At 43.2% G+C, this 25,042-nt stretch overlaps 1 pseudogene; it reads right to left on the minus strand.

Annotated features, from left to right (window-relative positions):
• Positions 1-1,992: 1,992 nt before the first annotated feature.
• LOC103348954 (RNA-binding protein 41 pseudogene) lies at positions 1,993-3,501 on the minus strand (annotated as a pseudogene).
• Between the last annotated feature and the right edge of the window lie 21,541 nt (positions 3,502-25,042).

A 25,042-nucleotide genomic window follows, 5' to 3' on the forward strand; every position in this document is an offset into this window, starting at 1 on the left:
CCTTTCTCTCTGTCTCTCCCTCTCACTGTCTCTCAAATAAATAAACAAAATTCTTAAAAAATAAAATCCTTTAAAAAAAGAAATTTAAACACTTTAAAAGAGGGAAAATGACAGTCAGGTACACCAAGAAAGTTTGCCAAAGCTATTTGCCAGCCAAAAGATGGTTGAAAAGCAGAGTCAATTTGTTTTTCTTTTAAAGATTTAAAAAAAAAATTTATTTAAATAAATTTGTTTAAACTTATTTAAATAAATTTATTTAAAAATAAATTTTGGGGGGCTATCTTCTGCTTTCCCAGGCCATCGCAGAAAGCTGGTGGCACCACAGGTAGAAGATTAACCTACTGTACCACGGTGCCAGCCCTTCAATTTGTGTTCTATATGGAGGTAATATAATATGATTGGGATCCTGACCAGCTAAAGTTTTTAATCTTTTATGTATAATTAATCCTATATTACCTGTTTCTATTCTTTTTTTTGCTGTTAATGAGGTAAAAATGTCCATTCTATGCATTTTTCTTATTGACTAAGCAATCTGGTAGGGGAGTGACGAGTGGGAAATATCATTAATGAAATTTTGTCAGAAGGATTAATTCAAGATGACTGGGCTTTATGAGTATGATTTTGTATCCATTCTAATTCTTGTTTTGCTGGTAGAGCTAACTTTCTAGGGCTATTTAAATCTGGATTACTTTTTAGGATATCAAATAAATCTTGTATTTGATAAATGGGTATTCAGAGAGAGGAATGTAGCCAGTTAATATCTCCTAACAGTTTTTGAAAATCGTTTAAAATCTACAATGAATCTAACCAGATTTGGACATTTTGAGGGATAATTTTATTATTATTTTTGTTCCCAAGTAATTGTAAAGAGATGAAGTCTGTATTTTTCCTGTTGCAATATATAATCCAGCAGTGGTCAAGCAGTGTTTAGCATATTAAATAACTCTTGAAGTTGTAAAACATCTTGGGTTGCAAATGGGATATCATCCATATAATCAATAATATAAGCTTTTGGGTATTTTTGATGAACAGGAGCCATTGCGTGTCCTACAGAAGTTTGACAGTCGGTAGGGCTATTTAACCTGCCTTAAGGCAACACTTTCCATTGATAACTTAAGGCTGGTTCTCTTATATTAATTGAAGGAATGGTAAAAGCAAACTTTTTAGGGTCATTGTTACTTAATGGGATGTTAAAAAAACAATGTTTTAAATCAATAATAGTTAATGGGTAGTTTTCAGGATCATAGGAGAAGGAAGACCTGGCTACAAAGCCCCTCTGGGTTAGATGACAGTGTTAATTTTTCTCAAATCCATTAACGTTGGCTATTTGCCTGATTTTTTTTTTAATGACTAACACTGAACTATTCCAAGGACTAGTAAAAGGTTCAGTGTGACCAGCTTTAAATTGTTCTGCTACCAACTGAAGTAATGCATCCATTTTTTCTTTGTTAAGGGGCCACTCTTCTACCCATACCAGTTTTGAAGTAAGCCATTTAAGTGGAATGCGCTGAGGACACATAACAACAGCAGCCCCTGTTAAACAGATTGATGGGAGGACTTTAATTTTGATTAGGGGACATAACCCATATATTTTTTAAAGATTTATTTATTTATTTGAAACGCAGAGTTAGAAAGGCAGAGGCAGAGAGAGAGAGTCAGAGTCTTCTATCCGATGGTTCATCCCTCAAAAGGCTACAATGGCCAGAGCTGTGTGGATCCGAAGCCAGGAGCCAGGGGCTTCTTCTGGATCTCCCACCTGGGTGCAGGGGCCCGAGCACTTGGGCCACCTTCCACTATTTTCTCAGGCCATAGCAGAGAGCTGGATTGGAAGAGGAGCAGCCAGGACTCAAGCTGGCACCCATGGAATGCCAGCACTGCAGGTGGTGGCACAGTGCTAGCCCCAAATAACCCATATTGAACATTATATTTTTAGCTTGGTTAGAGGGGTAAGGTATGTTAACATAATCACCTCTCTGTGACGAAATGTCTTATATTAAACACATTTTTCAAAGTTTATTGCTTTAAATTCGATGATTACTCAATGGTAGCTAGTTTAAATGGCCGTGAGAACACACATATTTTGATCTAAAAGATTTCCTTAGAAAAATAGCTTTTTGAAAACTGATAACTTAGTGGGGAAGCATTCATTAAATATGATGACTGACTTATGAAACAACCCACTGTTACTGCTGCTAGTAACTTAACATATTTATTGATGCTTAGGCCTAAATGTGTGCTCTTTTATTTACTAGGTGAATAAAATTAGGAAAAATGGGCTCTAGGAAATAAATACTTCAGTATTCAATAGCATTTTAAATTCGGTATATAGGAAATAGTCTTGAAAAATGGTAATTGTAGGGACAAATATTGAAGACCCTCCCCAAATTATAAAGATTTTAAAAAACCCTCAGGAATAATCCTTTGTAATTTATCCTGAGAAAATAATACTTTTTGTACACCACCCTTCACATTCAGCATACCATACATTCTATATAGGCTTTCATTATATAAAATGTTTTGTCCCAGTTGTCCCCACAAGATGAAAGGGAGCATCCCAAATAGTATTTTTTTCTCCATTAATTTCTCTTCTTCAACATTAAACAAATTTCTATACAGAAATCCCAGATCCAAGACTGTGATGTAAGGAAGACCATCCAGGAAACATAATCTATTCTAGCTACCACTGGTTTTTGTAGTGCTGTCTGTAGCAGATGACATGAGAGATGTAGGCTGGAGATCTGACTGTTGCTTTTTGTTCTTCCCAAATTCTATCACCAATATTTTCCCATGTAGTTTATATCCATTTACTAGATGCAATGCTTGATATGCTATCTCCTTATTGGGAAAGGTGATAAAAGCCTGCCCCCTCATTCGCCCAGTCATCATTCGGAATTGAATTGGAGGTCCTTTTCTCTCCTTGGTAATAAAGAGCCTTAAGGAAGGAGTGACGATCAGCTCCCTGAAATAAAGACTTTTCTATTTCCATTTCCCGTGGGGTCAACTGTTTGCTCTTTGCAAATCTCTGTGGCAGGCAAAGGATGTGCTGACGCTCTGAGATCCTTTCTTCAATATCTTGGAGACGTTTCTGTATTGCTTCAGGAGTTGCCCTCAGTCTTGTCCTCTTTTCACCTGACACATGGCTCTTCCAGATCAAGATTTCTGTTTCATTGAGCCCTAATTCCCTGAGAGAAGCAGTTTCCTGGTCCTTCTCATGCAGTGTCTGGAACTGGGACAAAGTCATAGTCCCAGCTGCTTCCTTCCCAAAGGGCCTGTACATAGTACCAGGAGCAAAACTCTCTTTCTTAGAGACACATTCCTCAATGGAGACAGAGGTATCAAGTTGATGCTGAAGGAGGCTTTTCAGCTGTCTCTCCCCTTCTGTTTCCAGCTCCTCCAAGACACGCTCATCACTCTTCACACAGCTGTTTATCCTCTTCATGCTTCCACAGGCCCCTATCGCTAACTTGGGTGAATGGGCGAATAGCGAAATGTCTTATCTCCACAAATTGACAGCTACATCAAAGACATAGAGCCATCTGGACCTACACAATATAAGGGAAAAGCACTTTTCCAAACCTTTGACACACTGCCAGCACTGGAGATCTGAGTATTGGTTCTTAAAGAGGCCATTGTGCATAAGCAATAGCCAAGACGTGGGCACCAGTATCAGTAAGGCCCTTAAACCTTTTGCCCTTAATCAGTAACTTACATTCTGAGCTGTCTAATGTTAACACAGTATTATACAAGACCCACGTTTCCACAGTTCCTATTCCTTTATTACCAGGTTGAGTTATTTTTGACACTTTATATGGGAAGAGTAACAGTTGAGCTATCATATCTCCCTTCTTAGTCGGATACTGTCTATAGCTGAGTCCTGATTTGAACATGGCCCAGATAATCAGATCTTTAATTCCTGGATGTACAATTAATCCTTTTAAAGTCCAATTATTGGGCCGGCGCTGCGGCTCACTAGGCTAATCCTCTGCCTTGCAGCGCCGGCACACCGGTTTCTAGTCCCAGTCACGGCGCCGGGTTCTGTCCTGGTTGCCCCTCTTCCAGGCCAGCTCTCTGCTGTGGCCCGGGAAGGCAGTGGAGGATGGCTCAAGTGCTTGGGCCCTGCACCCCATGGGAGACCAGGAAAAAAGCACCTGGCTCCTGCCTTCGGATCGGTGCCGTGTGCCGGCCGCAGCATGCTGACCGTGGCAGCCATTGGAGGGTGAACCAATGGCAAAAAGAAGACCTTTCTCTCTGTCTCTCTCTCTCTCTCACTGTCCACTCTGCCTGTTTAAAAAAAAAAAAAAAAAGTCCAATTATTTCAGCCCAAGGGAAGACCAGCTGTATTAGGAGGAACCAGACCATACACATTAGTAGGCAGTAACAAAAGGCAGAATTTTTTATAATAACCACATATTCACTTACTGGTAAATCTATGGCCTTGCTTTCTTTTGTGGTTGAAATGAGATAGGAGACCATGCAGGACCATGAGTCGTAGTAGTTTGAACAGGGAATTGCTGCATCACTGGCACTGTTTGATGCTCAGGAAACTTGTTTCCCTGAGTAGGGCCCAAGGAATTTCCTTCCTTAACAAATCTAGAATGACATTGATTAGCCCTGGGGCATCCATTGTGGACAGACGCCAGGAGGTGGTGCGGCAGCAGCAGGCCCAGCAGGTTGATTGGCTAAATTGTTATGTTTACAGTCCCACTGGAAGTGTCCCATAGGACCACGTTTGAAACTGGTATTTTTAGTTTTTATATTTAACTTTGAGATGGCAGCAGCCAACACATTAGCCTGAGATGTGGAAGGGCCAGTGTCACTACAAGTTTTCATGTAATCTTCTAAGGAACCTTTAGCTGCTCTGAGAGGGTGCAGAGCTTTATTAGCATTAGTTCTTTATTAGCATTATTATTTATTAGCATATTATTAGCATTATCAAAAGCCAATTTTTTCAGTAACAAATCTTTAAGCCCAGGCTGTGAAATTGCCTTATGCAAAATGTCCTGTAGCCGTGCAGTGAGATCTGCATGACCTCACTCGTGCCTTGATGGGGTTTGACAAAGGAAGGCACAGACTTCCCTGGTTCTCTAATCTGCTCCCAAGTTCACAAACAACAGAAGTGCACTTGCAAAATGTCCTCATAAGAGTATGCCAGTAGTGTCTGCAGCGCCAGCCAAGGACCTGTTCCCATCAGCTGCACTAAGATCAATTGGAGGATTAGCTCTTTGGTTACTCAGTTCTTGTTGTTCTGCCTCGTCTTTCCACCAGGTTTGAAACTGAAAAATTCACTAGGGCTCAGATACGTTCTTGCTGTTAACTTCCAGTCATACGGAATTCACCTTTCATTATCAGCCACTCCTTTAAGGATGCTATATGTGTATAGAGAATTAATGCCAAATTGAGTAATGGCTGTTTCAGATACTTTGATCAATTTAAATATGAGGGCTTCATGTCCCCAGTTGTAGCCCCCCTCTGGAAATTGGGGGTATTCACCAGGCCCAAATGGCACACAACTCTTAACTGGAGCCACTAAGGAGAAATCCCAATAGGCTTCTAATTCTCCTTCTTTTTCGGCTTGTTTAATACCTTGTGCTATAGTTCCACCAAATTTTGTTGGTCCTGTTGCATATGCCACTGGAGCAGAGGGCTCAAGGAGCTGGTTTTTGGACTCCTTAGGCTTTACTGCTGTTACTAAGGCAATCAGGAGCAATAGCTCTGTACTGCAAGGAGTCACAAGATGCTGAGTGCAAGGGCCTTTGCCCTCATGCTGTTCCTCACTCTCCTGCCCTTCACAGCTTTCCCCTCTTCCTCTTCTGTGTGGAACTCAGCACCTGATTCAGAGGAAGATACACCATTTTGCAAAGCCTGCAAGGCCACAGAGATAAGATTAAGCAGTGACCATATAGATGCTGAAATTAATTCTCCCTGTCATGAGCCTTTTTGAGAGACCTGATCACATCCCTCCATTGTGAAACATCTAAAGTGCCCTGCTGGGGAAGCCAGTAACAATGATTATTCACTTAATAGAAGAGTTCCTTGCAAGCTTGAGTCTTTTTTTTTAAATTTTTCCCAAAGAGACCTTTTATTTAATGTATACAAATTTCATAGGTACAACTTGAGGAATATAGTTTTTCTTCCCTCCATACCCACCCTCCCATCCACATCCCTTCTCTTCCTCCCACTCCCCTTCCCAGTCCCATTCTCCATTAAGATTCATTTTCTTTTCTATTTTTTTGAAAGATTTATTTATTTGAAAGAGTTACACAGGCCGAGAGAGGGAGGGAGGGAGGGAGGGAGAGAGAGAGAGAAAGAGAGGTCTTCCATCTGCTGGTTCACTCCCCAAATGGCTGCAATGGCTGGAGCTGCGCTGGTCCAAAGCCAGGAGCCAGGAGCTTCCTCTGGGTCTCCCACATGGGTGCAGGGGCACAAGGACTTGAGCCATCTTCTGCTTTACCAGACCATAGTAGAGAGCTGAATTGGAAGAGCAGCAGTCGGGACTCAAACCGGCATCCATATGGGATGCTGGCACTGCAGGTGGCAGCTTTACCTGCTACGCTGCAGCGCCAACCTCAAGATTCATTTTCAGTTAACTTTGTACACAGAAGACCAACTCTATACTAAGTAAAAATTTCAACAATTTTCACACACACACACACACACACACACTCTATGAGAACAAGTTTTACAGTTAACTCTCATAATACAGCTCATTAAGGACAGAGGTCCTGCATGGGAAATTAGTATCCAGTGACTCCTGTTAATTTAACAATTAACACTCTTATGTATGACATCAGTGACCACCCGAGGCTTTTGTCATGAGCTGCCTAGGCTATGGAAACCTTTTGAGTCCACAGTCTCCATCAGTATTTAGACAAGGCCATAAGTAAAGTGGAAGTTCTCTCCTCCCATTAGAGAAACGTACATCCTTCTTTGATGGCCATTTCTTTCCACTGGGGTCTCTCTCACATGGGGTCTCTCTCTTCATGTAGAACATTGTTTGCTAAAAGTGTATTGGCTTTTCAGCCAGACCAGAATGTCTTAAGGGCTGATTCTGAGGTCAGAGTGCTACTTAAAGCAGTTGTTGTTCTGTGAGTCTGCAGTGTGGACTGCTTCCCTTGTTGGAATATTCTCTCCTTTTTAAATTCTATTTATTATTATTAGCAGACACTTGATCCTATTTAGATAATCACTTTAACACTTAATCCTATCTATAGTTACACTTTAACAGTTAATATGATAACTTTAACAATTAAGTTGGCATTTTTTCCATCCAGGTGAATGGAATTTGGGGTCCCATGGCAGGTTTTTAAACTGTACCCTTAGAAGGAAGTCTATAGGAATGTATGCAGAACTATACAGCTTTATAGTTAAAAGCTTCCTCCTCCCTCTCTTATTCCCACTCTTATTTTTTAATGAGATCCATCCTCAGTTGACTTTATACTCATTAACTGTATGTTAAGAGCTCAACAAATATGAAGAGAAAAGAAAAAAAAAACAGAAAAACAAACAAAAACCATAAACTGTTCCTCAACAATCAAGACAAGGGCCACTCAAGTCATCCCTTCTCCAGGTGTCAATGTCACTTCTACAGATTTTGTTCTAGGTGCTCTATTAGTTGTCACAGATCAGGGAGAACCAGGGAGAACATATGGTATTTGTCCCTTTGGGCCTGGCTTACTTCACTAAGTATGATGTTTTCCAGATTCATCCATTTTGTTGCAAATGACTGCATTTCATTTAACAGAGACCCCTGAAGAGGAAAGAATTCCCTTTAATAATTTTATATATTTGTCATGTTTACTGTCACTCTGCCCCATTGTTTTCTTGATGTCCTGAGCAATGATCCTGCCATGTGCTGCAGAACTGTTCATTTCCTCATTGTCCTTCAGCTTTCACACTTGCTCCATCTGCTTGGATGCCCTCAATACTCCATTGCCAGAGCTGAATCAGAAGAGGAACAGTAAGGACTCGAATTGGCACCCATATGGGTGCTGTGAGTTTACCCACTGTGCCATAATGCCAGCCCATTATTTGTCTTTTCATGGTTACTGTTTGAGATAGATTTTTTCCTTTTGTGTTTCTGGATTTGATCCTTGATAAAAGGTCATAATTACCAACTTGAGACTCATCCAGATTAAGAAAAAGGATAATGTTCTGAGGTAAGAGTAGCTTTCCTGTCACTGGTCTTTACTCTTCAGTTTTTAGTTGGGAATACTGCGTTCTGTAGTTGTTAAAAGATTCTTCAGTTCATGCACTGCCAGGAAGTACTGGTTTCACCGTTGTGGACATATTTAAATAGAGGGTCATTTGTTAGCAGAGGCATTCAGAAGGCAACATTTATGTCAGTTGGAACAGATGATGTTTTGGGGGTTCCAGGAACCCTCCAGCTGTGGTGATTTGGCAGAAGATCCCATAATACTCAGAAGCAGGTTAAACTTAGTTAAGTTTACTACAACAAGGGATACCAAGCAAAGCACTAAGAAACAGTTAAGTGTAAGGTGGTATCTGCAGAAGTCCAGCATATCTCAAATCCTGACTCATCTGAAAGCACAAAGCACAGTTCATCCAGGAGTGTCTGCTCAGGGAAGCCATTCAGGTCTCTGAGGCTTAAGTGGCACTGGTCCTGCTACTGGCCATAGCAACTGAAATTCAGGACTCTGACCCTGAAACCAGGGATATAGGATCATTCTTAACTTTTGTGCAAAGCAGATTGACAGATTGGTATGGTATGATACATTGCTTCAAGTATACATGGCAAAATCATCAACAGGAGACATCGAGAACATCTGGAGGATGGCTTTTCCAAGGCAGTCATGGCTTAGGACCACCTTAGGATGTGAAGATTGCACAACTAGACCTTCTCTGTCCATTCACCTCGCAAATGGTCATCACCCTTCTAGGATATCCATTGTCAGTGGAATCTGCACAGTAAAATTCTGTCTCCCTGAGAACGATCCAACATGGGAAGTGAGATACACAGCAGACTCATAGAATGGCGGATGTCCTAAATAGCACTCTGGTCTCAGAATCAGCCCTTAAGGCATTCGATCTGGCTGAAAAGCCCATGAGAGTATTTCAGGCATGGGAATCCAAGACACTCTGGCAAAAAAACAAACAAACAAACAAACAAAAACCTAAATGAAAGCTCTCTGTGAGTGAGATCCCAGTGGAAAGAACAGGTCATCAAAGAAGGAGGTACCTTTCTCTGAAGGGAGGAGAGAACTTCCACTTTGACTATGACCTTGTCCAATATGATCAGAGTAGGTGAACTCAAAAGGCTTCCATAACCTTGGCAACTCATGACTAGAGCCTAGGGTGATTACTGACGCCATAAACAAGAGGGTCGATTTGTTAAGTCAACAACAGGAGTCACTGTGCACTTGCTGCTCATGTAGTATCTCTGTCCTTAATGTGCTGTACATTGTGATTTAATGCTATAACTAGTACTCAAACAGTATTTTTCACTTTATGTTTCTATGTGGGTGCAAACTGTTGAAATCTTTACTTAATATATGCTAAACTGATCTTCTGTATATAAAGAGAATTGAAAATGAATCTTGATGTGAATGGAAGGGGAGAGGGAGCGGGAAAGGGGAGGGTTGCCGGTGGGAGGGAAGTTATGGGGGGGAGGCCATTGTAATCCATAAGCTGTACTTTGGAAATTTATATTCATTAAATAAAAGTTAAAAAAAAATTCTGCCTCCCCAAAAAGTTAAAAATAGATTTAATGAGGAGGAAAATCAGGTCTCAAAGACAGTAGTAAGAAATTGAGTGGATTTGTTCATGAAAGGGAGCACATACATAGTGAAGGTGATGTAGCAGTTTCAAACTCTTTGCTTAGGGAAAAAGAGTGGTTTTGTAGAACCTGAGTAACACTGAGGTGTTTATTTTTCATTTGGGGGAAGATACTTAAGCCTGTCGTTTCTTCTAGTGCAGAAGGTATAATGTCTATCTTGAAATGACCTGAAGGAACCCAGTAGGAGCGCAAAACTTAGATAAGTTTAGATGCTAAAAGGCTGAGTTTGAGCCAGATACCATGGTCACACTAGTCCTTGTGAAAAAAAGGAAATCTAGTTAGTGGCTGGCGTTGTGGTGCAGCAGGTAAAGCTGCTGCCTTCAATACTGGCATCCCATATTGGAATCTGAGTCTTGGCTGCTCTACTTCCCATCTAGTTCGCTGCTAATTCTGCTGTGAAAGCCGCAGATGACAGCCAAGTGCTTGGGCCGCTGACTCCCATGTGGGAGGCCTGGATTGAGTTCTGGACTCCTGACTTTGGCCTGGCCCAACCCTAGCCATTGTAGTGATTTGGGGAGGGAATCAGTAGAGGAAAGATTGCACGCTCTCTTTCTCTCTTTCTCTTTCTGACTCTGCCTTTCAAATAAAAATTTTTAAAAAGTGTAAACAGCTGAAAATAGAAAGTAAATGAGGAAGTGAAACTGAGTAGAAAGAAAGAGCAGAGACAGAAAGAGAATTGAGGCCACAGGGACTTTCTTCCCTTCTGCTTCCTTCTCCTTCTTCCCACTTCCCTCTCCACAAATGCTTATCAAATACCCACGATGCATCATGAACCATAGGAAGCACCAAGAGTCTTAAAATGTATCATGAGTGAGTGATCTTCAAGTAAGCAAGAGTCATGTGTTTTCAGATGTTTTCCTAATCTGTGTAAATACCCTCGGTTTATTTAATTTGGCTCCAAAAGCTCTTAAAGAAAAGGCCATTTATTGGGAGTGTGTGCATGATAGACTGATTTACAGCTGAACTGGAAAAGCTCTGTCTTTGGGAAAGTCTGGATGTTTGGTTTTTGAGCCTCGGGCTACGTAAGGGCAGTGGAATTTACGATGTGCTGTTTGATATCTGAATCTCTTCTGGTAATCCCCAGGGTCAGCTTTGTTACTGATGGTTTTCAACTAGAGTAACCCCTCAGATCACCTGACTTGATTTTGGGACCCACCAAGAGACGGTAAAACCATGTTGAAAACTTCTGCTTTGGCTTCTCCTGAAGTTACGATTTTTGTGCCTAACTTGATGGCTCCATCCGGTGGTGAAGCCCCATCTACCACCTGTGTACGAAGTCTGAGAAGCTTGGTTTATTGTTCTCTCAGCTACTGAGTTTTGGGGTCATTTTCTATGCAGCAACAGAGAAATAGTTCATCATTCAAGGCATGAGTTGGTCATGCAGGTGTCTGGATGAAGTAATGCTGAACATAGCTTTTAATTTGTGTATTAGAAAGTACCGACAGCCACCCACTCCTGCACCCCACACAGCAAACAAGTTGTGGGATGGGTGAAGGCTATGTCTTACTTTGTGTATTTCATTTGTTTTGTGTGGAAGCTCAGGATACATTTAGTCAGTACCCTAGGAAATTAACTATAATTCTGTAATGTCATTCAAAGTCTAGTGCATATTCAGATTTCCCCAGGTGTCAACAAAGCCTTTACTGCAGTTTTTCCCCACTCATAACCAGAATTAAATCAAGTTTCATACATCATATTTTTTATTTCATGTTTAATCAAATAATTTTATATAATTATGTTGTATAATGTGATACTGTGATATATGTATATGTTGGAATGATTAAATAATGCTAAATAACATAGCCATCATTTCACATACTCATTTCTTCATGATGAGAACATTTAAAATCTACTTTTAGCAACTTTGAAATATGTGTTATTATTAATGTGATTATAATACATTAATATACATAATTATTAATTATAGTGATCAGGCTCTACAGCAGATCCCTGGAACTTATTCCTCATGCTGAACTGGACTTTGTACCCTCTGACTAACATCTTCCCTCTTTCCCACATCTGCCCTGCAGCTTCTGGTAAGCACCACTCTACTCTCTACTTCTGTGAGTTCACTTTTTAGACTGCACAGGTGAAATCATGCACCATTTGTTTCTGTGGCTTATTTCACTTAGTGTAGTGTGCTGGAGATACACTCTTGTTGTCATAAATAACATAATTTCTTTCTTTTTAAAAAGAAATTCCATTGTACAAAGTGGTGTATATATACACACGCATACACACACACACATATATAAATCTTTATCCTTTCAGCTACAGAGTGCTTAGGTCATTTATGTATCTTGGCTGTTGTGAATAATGCTACAAGGGGTGTGGAAATACAGATATCACTTCAACATAGTGATTTCAGTTCTTTTAGTTGTGTACCAGAAGTCAGATTGTTGAATCAGAGGACAATTCTGTTTTTAGTTGCTGTATGAGGGGCAGAGAATGAGCAGAGAATGAGAGTTCCCATCCCCTGGTCCACTCCCCAGATGCCAACAACAACTGGGTAGAATCTGGGAACTCAATCTAGGTTGCCTCGTGGGTGGCAGAAAGCTAATAGAACTGTATCCTGGGGTCTGTGTTAGCAGGAAGCTGGAGTTAGGAGCCAGAGTTAGGACTTGGACTCAACCACTTCAATATGGAAAATGGGCATTTTAATCACTAGGCCGAATACAAGGCCTTCCGTTTGATTTTTTGAAGAACCTCCATACTGTTTTCCAAAGTGAGTGTACTAATTTACATTCCCACCAGCAGGGTACATTTCTTCTCTTTTCTCCACATCCTCACCAACATGTACCTTTAATCTTTTTGATAATGACTATTCCAATAGGTATGAGCCTATAGTGAACTAGAAGAGACATGTCATGTCTGTAAGATCAGTGACAGCCAGCAGGCTCCCTCATACATGTCACAGGGCTGATACTGCATGCTACTTAGCAGTGTGACACCACCTGATGCAGGGATTTTTTTTTAAATATTTTATTTTATTTTTTATTTTTATTTTTTGACAGGCAGAGTGGACAGTGAGAGAGAGAGACAGAGAGAAAGGTCTTTCTTTGCCGTTGGTTCACCCTCCAGTGGCCACTGTGGCTGGCACACTGTGGGCGGCACACTGCGCTGATCCGATGGCAGGAGCCAGATACTTATCCTGGTCTCCCATGGGGTGCAGGGCCCAAACACTTGGGCCATCCTCCACTGCACTCCCTGGCCACAGCAGAGAGCTGGCCTGGAAGAGGGGCAACCGGGACAGAATCCGGTGCCCCAACCGGGACTAGAACCCGGTGTGCCGGCGCCGCAAGGCGGAGGATTAGCCTAGTGAGCCGCGGTGCCGGCCATGATGCAGGGATTTTCAGGAGACAATGTCATGTCATCAGAAATCCAGCTTTCATAAACCTTAAGACAAGCTCATCCTTGCAATAATAGCTTAAACTGTCTTTATGAAAGAAGTACTTGGTAACTGTCTGGAAATGAATTCAGACATAAAAAAGGGGTAAGAATCCCCCTAACACTGAGAATGATCTCCATCTGGACACATCCCAGCTGGTCATCTGGCCTCTGTGTCTGTCCCGTGCTGTCTACCTGCTCCTGCTATCAGTTTTGTAAAAGTGCCAGAAAGTAGGTTAAGCCTCCGTCTGCAGCACTGGCATCCCATGTGGGCTCCTGTTCAAGTCCCAGCTGATCTACTTCCAATCCAGCTCTCTGCTAATGGCCTGGGAAAGCAGCAGAAAATGACCCAAGTGCATGGGCCCCTGTGCCCACAGGGCAGACATGGAGGAAGCTCCTTGCTCCTGGCTTCAGATCAGCCCAGCTCTGGCTATTGTGGCCATTTGGGGAGTGAACCAGTGCCTGGAAGACCTCTCACTCTGCCTATCTCTTTCTGTAGCTCTGCCTCTCAAATAAATAAATACACACACACACACACACACACACACACACACACACATATATATGAAGTGATGCCAGAATAAACCACTTGAGCATCAGTCAATGTCTTAGACTCATCTTTGCTTGAATCCCCTAAACACAGGGTGCTATCCCATTATTTTTTTTTAAAGAATGATAGGGCTGATTATTTCATTTTTAAAGATTTATTTGTTTATTTGAAAGTCAGAGTTACACAGAGAGGCAGAGGCGGGGGGAGGGAGGAGGGAAGGAGGGAGGGAGGGAGGGGTCTTCCACCCACTGGTTCACTCCCCACTTGGCTGCAGTGGCCGGAGCTGCGCAGATCTGAAGCCAGGAGCTTCTTCCGGGTCTCCCTTGCAGGTGCAGGGGCCTGAGGACTTGGGCCATCTTCCAGTGTTTTCCAGGCCGTAGCAGAGAGCTGGATTGTAAGTGGAGCAGCCAGGACTCGAACTCACACCCATATAGGATGCTGACACTATAGGTGGCAGCTTTACCCACTACACCACAGCACCGGACCTCCATTGTGGTTTTAATTTGTATTTTCCTGGTAATAAGTGGTATTGAGCATTTTTTTTCATAGATCTGTTGGCTGTTTTAGCTGTCTTGAGAACTGTTTGTTTAAGTCTTTTGCCCATTCTTAAGTAGGGCTGTTTGTTTTCTTGTTATTGAGTTGTTCGAGTTCCTTGTATATTTTGGATATTATTCCTTACCCAGTATATGATTTCCAAATATTTCCTTCCAACCCATGGGTTGTCTCTTCACCCTAGTGGTTGTTTCCTTTAATGTGCAGAAGCATTCTAGTATGATTGCCTGTTTTAAATCTTGTGTATATCACATGGAAGTTGTGTAAAATGCATAAAAACCATTATGTTTTTATTTATAAAGTAGTAGATACTAATCATTAATTTATAGAGTTTTTTCAAAGGATTAAATGACAGTGAAGTGCTTAAATGTAACTAATTGCTAAAGAAATGTAGGTTTTATCATAGTTTTCATAAACACCATTTATACTTGCTGTTGTTTTTAACAAAAAACCAAAATCTTTAGCAAGGTGAGCAAGGCTCTGTGTGATCCTCCCCTTCACTGTGCTGTGTTCACTGCCTGTCGCATCATTCTTAGTTTTGCTTTCAAAGTTGGAGCCACATCCCTGAATGTGCCCCGTTCCCATGGCACGTCATCTTCTCCCTTCTTGGAATGTCCTTGCCTGTGCTGTGACTGGAGACCTTTAGAGCTCAGCTCACACACATCCTTGTCAAGGAGCCCGGCAGCCCAGCCCTGTACACGTGAGCTGCACAGCACCGTTCACAGCTGAGCCTCTAGTTCTGGGGTTCTGCACCTGCAGATTCAGTCACCATGGATCGAAATGACCTGGGAAGAAATGCTCTCTGCACTGAACATGTACAGACTTCTAAAATCATTATTATTATTCCCTAAATAGTTCAGCATGGTGACTATTTACGTAGTGTTTACATTGTTGTAGGTGTTGTAAGTGCTATGGAGATGGTCTAGAATAGAAGGGAGGATGTGCATAGTTTGAATGCAGACTCCATAGCATATTACATAACGGACTTGAGTATCTGTGAATTTTGGTGTTAGTCTCCTGTAGATGTGCAGGGACCACTGTGCTTTCTAGTATACTTCTTTTTTATTTTATTTATTTATTTTGACAGGCAGAGTTAGGCAGTGAGAGAGAGACAGAGAGAAAGGTCTTCTCTCTTTCTCTCTGTTGGTCCCCCCCCCCCTCCCCGCAAATGGTCGCTATGGCCGACACGCTGTGCCGATCTGAAGCCAGGAGCCAGGTGCTTCTTCCTGGTCTCCCATGCCGGTGCAGGGCCCAAGGACTTGGCCATCCTCCACTGCTAGTATATTTCTTACCTTATGTTTAAGGGCAGAGGTAATCAACAAAGGTTTTCTCAGTCTAATTCCATGACCCCTTGGTTCTGGGGGCAGCTTTGTCCACTGTAGGCACTTAGTCACACAGTTACTGAACTAACAGAGTATATGCCTAAGTATTTCTGTTTTAAAGATTTATTTATTATTTATTTGAAAGGCAGAGTTACAGAGAAGCAGAGGCAGGGAGAGAGAGAGATCTTCTGTTCACTGTTTCACTCCCCAGATGGCTGCAATGGCCAGAGCTGGGCCAATCTAAAGCCAGGAGCCAGAGCTTATTCCAGGTCTCTCACGTGGGTGCCGGGGCCCAAGGACTTGGCCATCTTCTACTGCTTTCCCAAGCCACAGCAAAGAGCTGGATAGGAAGTGGAGCAACCAGGACTTGAACCAGTGCCCATGTGGGCTGCCAGCACTGCCAGCCAGGGCTTTAACCCACTGCACCACAGCACTGGCCCTATGCCTAAGTTTTATAGTTGTATTTCTCACCTGACATGTCACCTCTTAAAAAAACGAGATTAAGTTCACACAAATGAAACTGCCCCATTTAAAGTGAATAGTTCAATGGCATTTAATGCATTCACAACGTTGTACAGCCACTGTGTGTATCTAGTTCCAACACATTGTATCACCCAAAGTACAACAAGTAAAACTCATTATCCTTTGCTGTGCTTCCCATCATCCACCAGTCTCTGGAAACCACCTGTCTGTTTTCCATCTCTGTAGATTTTATTCTGGGTTTTCATATAAATGGAATCATACAGTTAAATTTTATATCTGGCATCTTTCACTAAGCATGATGTTTTTTTTTATATTTTTTTTTTAAAAATTATTTATTTGAAAGGCAGAGTTACAGAGAGACAGAGGGAGAGAGGGAGAGAGAGAAGAGAGAGAAAGAGAAATCTTCTATCTGATGATCCACTCCGCAAATGGCTGCAATGGCTGGAGCTCTGGCAATCCAAAGCCAGGAGCCAGGAGCCTCCTCTGAGTCTCCCATGTGGGTGCAGGGGCCCAAACACTTGTGCCATCTTCTGTTGCTTTCTCAGGCCATAGAAGAGTGCTGGATCGGAAGTGGAGCAGCCGGGACTCAAACAGCTGCCCATATGGGTTGCCGGCACTGCAGGTGGCGGCTTTACCCACGACATCATAGCACCTGCCCCAAGCATGATGTTTCAAGGTTCATCCACATTGTAGCATATAACAGTTCTTCATTCCTTTCTATAGCTGTGTAATGTTTGATTATACAATGGAATAATCATATGAACCACAATTTTTATTTAAAAGATTGATTGCTTTATTTGAAAGGCAGAGCTAAGGAGAGAGAGAAGGAGAGAAAGAGAAAAAGATCTTCCATCTGCTGGCTCACTATCCAAATGGCTTCAGTAGCCAGGGGCTGGTCAGGTCGAAGCCAGGAGTCAAGAGCTTCTTCTGGGCCTCCCACTTGGGTTCAGGGGCCTAAGCATTTGGGCCTTCTTCCTTTGCTTTCCCAGAAACATTGACAGGGAGCTGGATTGGAAGTGGAGCAGCGGGGACTCAAACTGGCACCCATATGGGATGCTGGCACTGTAGGTAGTGGCTTTAACCCACTGAGCCGCAGTGTTGGCCTGCCTTGAACCACAAACTTTTTAATACATTCATCTGCTGATGAATATTTGCGTTGTTTCCATCGTTGGCTATTCTGAACAGTGCCGTCACAAATGTTGTGTAAGTATTTTCGTCTCTGTTTTCATTTCTTCGGCACATTTAACAAGGAATGGAATTGCTGGATCATGTGGTCATTTTGTGTTTAACTCTTTGTGAAACCACCAGAGTGTTATCCGCAGTAGCTGAGCCATTTTATATCCCACCAAAAATACATGAGAGTAGTAATTTCCCACACCCTCCCCAGTGCTTGTTATTTCCTTTAGAAAGAAATTACTGCCATCACAATGGATGTGAAGTCGATATATTTTGTGATTTGTGATGCACGTTTCCCCAAAGACTAATGATGTGGAACATGTTTTCATAAGGTGTCTAGTCATTTGTATGTCTTCTCTGGAGAAATATCTATTTAATTCCTTTGCCTTATATCTTAATTAGATTATTGTCTTTTTTTGGTGGGTGGGTTTTAAGTGTTCTTTTTATTCTTAAAACAACATCCATATGAGAGAGATACTCTTCCATTTGCTAAGATGTCTTTCACTTTTTTTATTAATTTTTTTGAACTCTGAATATTAGCTACTGCAAATCAGAGAAAACATGATATTTGTCTCTTGGGGTCTGGCTTATTTCAGTAAGCATAATGGTTTCCAGTTGGATCCATTTTTTTCTCTTTTTACTTAACAATGCCCTTGAATGTCGAAACTTTTTAATTTTAATGACATTCAGTTTACCTAGTTCATTATTTTACTTGTGCTTTTTACGTCATGTTTAAGACTCCTTGCCAAATTTGAGGTTGTGAAGATTTTCTCTTGTTTTCTCTAAATTTTTTAAGTTTTAGCTCTTATGTTGAGATCACTGATCCAATTTTTTAAAGTGGTCTTATTTATTTACTTACTTACTTGAAAGGCACAGTGACGGAGAGACAGAATCTTCATTTGTTTGTTGACTCCCCATATGGCTGTAATGGAATCTGGGCCATCCTCCACCGCTTTCTTTGGTGCCTTAGCAGGGATTTGGTTTGGAAGCGGAACAGCTGGAACTCAGCCCATGGTGCTATAATGCAGGCAGCTTGTATTGGCAGTTCAGAGGCTAGAGTGATATGAGGATGCTAAGGGATGCGGTTGCATGGAAAAGTCCATCTGTAGTGAAAGAGACCACCACCAGTTTACACAGGAAAATGGGTGGGAGTAGGGTAGGGACAGAAAGACTGCTTATAAGAGAACTTGCACACTGCAGTTGGCAACTGAAGAACCTGAAACGAAATCTAGGAGTTTCCACAGTGACAAATCTGTACTTTGCACTTGGAGTTGAACTACTTTGACTTGGTTTTCTGTTTTTGCAATTGAAAGCATAATAATGAATGGAGATTGATATTCCCTGCGGGCAGTTCCTTGAAGTGGGCTTGAAAGAACTTTATCAGCATATTCATTTGAAGTAACACCTGACCGTAGGGACTCCATTTTAGAGCCATCTTGAGAAAGCACCGTGAGACTCTGGTCAGAAACTATGATCTAAAAAGCTCAGACAATAACAGTGCACTACATCACACTTGGCAGAGCATAGAAACTCCTTAGCATGATTGCTCAAGCTTAAAAACAGATAGGCTGCACCTGGGTTAATGATAAGATTGTAATTTGTCTATGTCCTACATATGATTTAGGTCAATTCCTGGATTAAAGTCAAGATTTTAATTGAAATTGTTAAAATTGCAATTGCGATTGTCAAGATTATAATTGATACTAGTTTCGCGTAGGCCTTAGGTCAGCTTGACCCTAGTAACCATGTATTCCTCCCTGTTCTTAGCAACCATGTATTTCCCCCTCCCATCTTTGTGGTTTCTGTCTTTATAAACTCTATTGCTTTGGGCTTTGGGGTCGAGAGTTCTTTGAGGCGTGAACCCACTCGGCCACCAGCAATAAAGGACCCCAGAATTTATCACTGTATGGCTCTCCTCTGTCAGCACTCACTCAGGCACAACACAATAAACAGGCATTCAGAAAAAGATTTGTAAAACATTGAACAAGGCATGAAGGTTGATTTTTGTCCATAGATGTGGCTGCCTACCAGTGAGAACAGTGGAGATAATCCTGCAGAAGATTGAAGTGTTTTACTGAGCCAGTGCTTTGAAGCATTCTCTTGTCCGTATCACCCCAGTGTCCAAGGGAAAAAGTTTGAATTATTGCTGCTATGCAGAAGGCTTGGAAGACTTTAGAAGTTGGTCTTATCTTTACAACTTTATAAATGCTGATAAAAATACAATATTTTTTAAACTTCACAGTGGATTTTTTAAAAAGATTTATTTATTTTTTTGAAAGAGGTACAGAGAGAGAGGGAGAGATAGAGTGAGATCTTCCATCCCCTGGTTCATTTCCCAAGTGGCTACAGTGGCAGAGCTGAGCCAGGCCGAAGCCAGGAGCTTCCCTTGGGTCTTCCAAGTAGGTGGCAGGGACCGAGGCAGTTGGGCCATCTTCTGTTGCTTTCCCCAGGCCATTAGCAGGGAGCTGGATCAAAAATGGAGCAGCCGGTTGCGTCACAGGTAGTGTCTTCTTCCGAAATGCTGCAATGCTAACCCTAAGCCTGTCTTCATTCTTTAGATTATTGGTTAGAATCAACCCTTTATGGGAGTGGGTATTTGGCACTGTGATTAAGTTACCAAGTAGATTCCCACAATCCATATGGAGTTCCTGGGTTCAAGTCCTGGCTCTGCTTCCGATTCAGATGCTAATATGCATCCCCGGAGGCAGCTGGTCTCTAGTAATTGAGTTCCTGCCACTCAACAGGAGACCCGGATGGAGTTCTGAGTTCCTAGCTTCAGGCTCGCCCAGCTCTGGTTGCTGCAGGCATTTGGGAAGTGAATCTACAGATACAAGATGTCTCTCTACCTTAAAAAATTAATAATAATTTTATTATTATACTCTCTGTAGAGACAGAGAGATGGCAAGGTCTTCCATTCACTGGTTCATTCCCCAAATGGCCGCAACAGCTAGAGGTGGGCTGATCTGAAGCCAGGAGCCAGGAGCCTCTTCCAGGTCTCCCACGCAGGTGCAGGGACCCAAGCACTTGGGCCATCTTCCACTGCTTTCCCAGGCCACAGCAGAGACCTGGATCGGAACTGGAGCAGCTGGGACTCGAACCGGTGCTCGTATGGGATGCTGGCACTGCAAGCGGTGGCTTTACCTCTTAGACCACAGTGCCGGCCCCAATGATGAAGTTTTAAAAGAGATTTTAAAATACCCTCTCTGACCCACACGCATCACATATTTCACTTTCCTTTAGCATGCACTTTTCTGATTAGCCAGTCCCAACTCTTCAAGTGAAACTTTTTTTTTTTTTTTTACAGGCAGAGTGGACAGTGTGAGAGAGAGAGACAAAGAGAAAGGTCTTCCTTTGCCGTTGGTTCACCCTCCAATGGCCACCGCATTACGCTGATCTGAAGGCAGGAGCCAGGTGCTTCTCCTGGTCTCCCATGGGGTGCAGGGCCCAAGCACTTGGGCCATCCTCCACTGCACTCCCTGGCCACAGCAGAGAGCTGGCCTGGAAGAGGGGCAACCGGGACAGAATCCGGCGCCCCAACTGGGACTAGAACCCGGTGTGCCGGCGCCGCTAGGCGGAGGATTAGCCTAGTGAGCCGCTGCGCCGGCAAGTGAAACTTCTTAAAATAGTGTATTTATGTAAGACGAAATGTGATTCTTTTTTTTTTTTTTTAATTTTATGTATTTATTTGAGAAGTAGAGTTACAGACAGTGAAAGGGAGAGACAGGGAAAAAGGTCTTCCATCTGCTGGTTCACTCCCCAAATGGCCACAATGGCTGGAGCTGCACCAGTCCGAAGCCAGAAGCTAAGAACTTCTGGGCCTCCCAGGCAGGTACAAGGGCCCAAGCACTCGAGCCATCTTCCACTGTTTTCCTAGACCACAGCAGAGAGAGGAGCAGTGAAGACTAGAACCAGTGCCCCGATGGGATGCTGGAGCCACAGGCAGAGGATTAACCTACCGTGCCACAGTACCAGCCCCGAAAATGTGGTTCTGATAGGATATCTCTTATTCCTGAAACTGTGATTTCTCGTTTATGTTTTGGGTGAATTCATTGAAAACTAACAACCCCAAATGTGCCCGAGGCAGAGACTCATACTCAGCACATCCTGTTGGTACAGTCCTCACAGCAGGCCCAGCCACGGTGGAGGGGCCTTGGGAGCTCCTGGTTGAACTGGGTGAAAATGTCTTTATGCAAGAGAATCCTTCAACCTGGGACCATCCACCAGAGACCTGGCAGCAGATTGAAGCCACACGGTGGACTTCTGAGCCCCAAGTAGAAATGCGTTCCATCTCCTCCTCCTGGACACTGGAGGGCCGCACAGACGTCGGCTTGGGGTGTGGCCAGATAATCCTCCTCGAGCAGGAGCTGCTTGAAGGAACATGACTGTCCCACTTATTCCATGTCTTTCAGCAGTGTTCTGTGATATTCAGAGTTTAGATTTTCACTTTTATTAATTAATTTTTTTCTAAAGTATTTTATTCATTTTGGTGTTACTGTTAGTAGGGTTACTAATTTTCTAGATTATTATATGGAAGTCCAGTTGGTTTTTGTATATTGATTTCATACTGTACAGCCTAAGCAAATTACTGTATTGGTTCTGTTGTTTTTAAAATTATATTTGGTGGAGTCCTAATAGTTTTCTGTATATAAGATCATGTCTTGTGCACATAGTTTCATTTCCAGTTGGATGCCTGCATCTGCCTGCCCGCCGCACTGGAACCTCTAGTACAGCGTTGAATGGGAGTGGCAATGGTGGGCCTCCTTGCCTTGTCCCGGAGTCCTGGAGGGAAGTCATGGCCTTCCCTCATGAAGCATTAGCTGTAGGCTTTGTCAAGATGCTCTCTTCAAGTTAGAAGTCATTATTATTTCTGGTTTTGTTAGTAGACACGAGGGATCCTTCAGCTTGGGATGTTGTAGAATAATCAGCCTCAGGCAGGAGTTGCTCAAACAAAAGCTTCATTTACTTGCGACGAGTAAAAGGGACAGTAAGTAGGTATAGCTGCCTAAAGAGAACTGCCTCCCTGCAAAGTGGTTTGCCAGGGCTTTCCCAGCTAGGGCTAGGAATGAGTCCAGGATGTAGAAAAGGGGGGGGCAGGAGGGTCCTTCCTTCTCTAGCTACGCATGTCTGCATACACTATGCATGTAAAGCTCAACCAGGGCCGGCGCCGCGGCTCAATAGGCTAATCCTCCGCCTTACGGCGCTGGCACACCGGGTTCTAGTCCCAGTCAGGGTGCCAGATTCTGTCCTGGTTGCCCCTCTTCCAGGCCAGCTCTCTGCTGTGGCCCGGGAAGGCAGTGGAGGATGGCCCAAGTGCTTGGGCCCTGCAGCCGCATGGGAGAACAGGAGAAGCACCTGGCTCCTGGCTTCGGATCAGCGCAGTGCGGCGGCCATTGGAGGGTGAACCAATGGCAAAGGAAGACCTTTCTCTCTGTCTCTGTCTCTCTCTCTCACTGTCCACTCTGGCTGTCAAAAAAAAAAAAAAAAAAAAAAAAAAAAAAAAAAAAAGCTCAACCAGGGACCGGTGCTGTGGCATAGCTGGTGAAGCTGCTGCCCATGTTGCTATCATCCCGTGTGGGCACTGGTTCAGGTTCCGGTTGCTCCACTTACCATCCAGCTCTCTGCTGGTGGCTTGGGAAAGCAGTGGAAGATGAGCCAGGTCCTTGGGCCCCTGTACTTGCGTGGGAGACCTGGAGGAAGCTCCTGACTCCTGGCTCCTGGCTTCTGGCTTTGGATCGGCCCAGCTCTGATTATTGCGGTCATTTGGGGAGTGGACCAGCAGATGGAGTACCTCTGTCTCTCTCTGCCTCTACCTCTGCCTCTGCCTCTCCCTCTCCCTAATTCTGCCTTTCAAATAAATAAATACATCTTTAAAAAAAAAAAGAAAACCATATCCTGCAAAAAATACATGGATTTGATTATTAACAAGCAACAACAACAACAAACAGAACTCAACCTCAGACTGGCTTCTTGCAGCTTTCTTTGGTTGACTGGTGGTCTGGTCCCTTCCAGGTAGAATGTTGCAAGATCAGCCTTCCTGAAGCATCTTCTGAAAAATGAGCTCCTGGAAGGAGCTGTGTCAGATTCTCCATCCTGTTCCTGTGTGCCCTGATGCCTGCATCCCACACTCCTGGTTCCTGTACTATATTTGGGGATGTGATGAGGAGGAAGAAAGAGACTACAATATCAAAATTTCCAGGCTTCACCTACAGCTCATGCTGAGAGCTCTGCACCAGTAAGTCCTTAGTGTAGGCCCGGCACGTAACTGAAACGCCTGTGATCAGAGAATCTTGTCTTCTTCGTAAGAAAAAGGAATTTCAAATATGAGACAGAGAGTAGTGGCAAGCAAGGTAGTGTGGCTTAATGAGGCAGGGTATCCATCAGAAAGAAGAGTCTCTCCAGGCAGATCTGAGAGTGGCCAGTTATTCCAGACTGGGCTAAGCAAGGTTACAAAGTTTAATAGAATACACCTGAGGCCAGGCCAGCGGCTCAGCAAAGAACTGAGCTAGGAGTGCACATTGCCTTCAGACTGGGCCTTGTAAGTATAATTAGGGTTGCAAGTAGGAAAGTGTGGACCAGGTTCTTTCAAACCTCAAACAATGAATTGGACAAGGCTCAGACAAACAAGTGTTAACAGCAGAAGTTTCTTATAATAAATTTCACTCCTTGAGCGAGCAGGCACCAGCCAGCAGCTCAGAGGCCTGAGGCCTCCACCGCACTGGTGGAGGCACTGGGTGGAGGGCCCTTAATGAGACTGTGGGCTGTCTAAGTGATATGCAGGCCATCTGGCCATTACCGTGTCTACACATACAGCTTATGAGTGAGCATTATCGTACCAATATGTTAGCTTTCAAGTAAAGTTTTTCACGTACTTGAAATTTCTCTGACAAGTAATTTATCAGCCAAGAAATTAGACTTAGGGGATTTGCTCTGTTCCTGTCTTACCTGTTTAGAGTGGGATTTCTTTTTCTCAGTTTCTCTAATTAGTCCTTATCCATCTTTCTTGCCTTGCCTTATGCACTTGGCTCTTCTCTAAGGTGTGAGGCCGAGACAGATGAGAGGAGAAACACATGCTCAGGGAGAGTTTTGCAGTTTCTCAGCTTCCAGTTAACCCCACTGTCTTCTGCCTCCTGCCTCAGCCTCAGATTATTCCCATGACATTCAGATACTCATTGTTTCCTCTGCCTTTTTTTTTTTAAGATTTGTTTATTATTTATTTAAAGGCAGAGTCACAGAAAGGCAGAGGGAGAGAGATCTTCCATCTGCTGGTTTACTCCCCAAATGGCTGCAATCGGCTGGAGTTGGGCCGATCCAAAGCCAGGAGCTTCCTCCAGGTCTCCCACATGGGTGCAGGGGCCATCCAGAGAGCTGGATAAGAAGTGGAGCAGCCAGGACTTGAACCAGCACCCATATGGGATGCCAGCACTGCAGATGGAGGCTTCATCCGCCACACCACAGCACTGGCCCCACTTCTGACTGTACTTAATCCCTTCTTAAATCAGAAACTGTAAATGATCTGAGATTTTAAGCTACTTGCAAGCCAACAAATTTCCCTGCTGCAGGTGTCCCTGTACATATAGGTAGAAAACAGAACTCAGTGTTGGAGACACTTTGAGTTCTTATTCAATACGTGTTTACTCCTCTCCCCCTCCTGCTGTGGGTAAGTTGTACTACATTGGCCTGGTCCTGGGCCTTGCTTTGGCCAGTGGCCTTAAAATATTTGACGTGGCTGTTGGTTTGCTTCCTATAGTCCTAATTTGCTAAAAGTCCTAGCTCCTTGGC

Source organism: Oryctolagus cuniculus, chromosome 9 (assembly GCF_964237555.1).
Source record: "Oryctolagus cuniculus chromosome 9, mOryCun1.1, whole genome shotgun sequence".
In the NCBI taxonomy this organism is placed as follows: Eukaryota; Metazoa; Chordata; class Mammalia; order Lagomorpha; family Leporidae; genus Oryctolagus; species Oryctolagus cuniculus.